Source organism: Ursus americanus, chromosome 12, assembly GCF_024610735.1.
Source record: "Ursus americanus isolate L20-20 chromosome 12, mUrsAme1.1.p, whole genome shotgun sequence".
In the NCBI taxonomy this organism is placed as follows: Eukaryota; Metazoa; Chordata; class Mammalia; order Carnivora; family Ursidae; genus Ursus; species Ursus americanus.
This window is the reverse complement of record NC_142138.1, coordinates 44,384,467-44,385,027: the sequence shown is the minus strand read 5'-3', so window position 1 is coordinate 44,385,027 and position 561 is coordinate 44,384,467. Positions and strand designations below refer to the sequence as shown.

The window sequence follows — 561 nt, the reverse complement described above, 5'->3', positions numbered from 1 at the left end:
ACACAAAATAGGGAAACCAGATCGTGGAATGCTATTTGAATGTTGTGACATTGACAGTTAATCTATAGGAGACCCTGAGACTATTGCCAGAGGCTGAAAATATTCTGTCTCAGGGCAAGTTGATATCCTCCTGAAGACCACAACCCACCATGACAAAGTAAACCCTTCAATAACTTCCATGTGACAAGTTTTTTTTTTTCTTCCAGCAGCTGCTCAGAGAATAGTTGTTTTCATGATTAATCCAAAGGTGTTCTAAGAAATGCCATCATCGCAGGCATGTGACAAGTTTTATATGATAATTTCTGACATGCTTGCTATAGTCGTCATGAATTCTCAATAGAAGTCTTTTAGTGCCATGTTTTCATTGGAGAAATGTCAATTTCCAGAATTATAGTGTTATGCCTCAAGTCAGACAAAAACCTAGCACCAAATTATTATGGGCTGTTCCTTTTCTTGAGGAACTATTCCAAAAAAAACCCACAATATTTCTTCAGGGAATGTACCAATAAGAATAAGAAACAGAATATAGATTGTCATTCATGATTCTGTTTCAGATTTTGA

At 36.2% G+C, this 561-nt stretch overlaps 1 non-coding gene across 1 annotated transcript; it reads right to left on the bottom strand.

Moving 5' to 3' along the window:
• Positions 1-208: 208 nt before the first annotated feature.
• On the bottom strand, positions 209-274 carry LOC123795469 (small nucleolar RNA SNORD58). Its single transcript, XR_006780516.1, has one exon. It is a non-coding gene; the product is annotated as a small nucleolar RNA SNORD58 (small nucleolar RNA).
• Between the last annotated feature and the right edge of the window lie 287 nt (positions 275-561).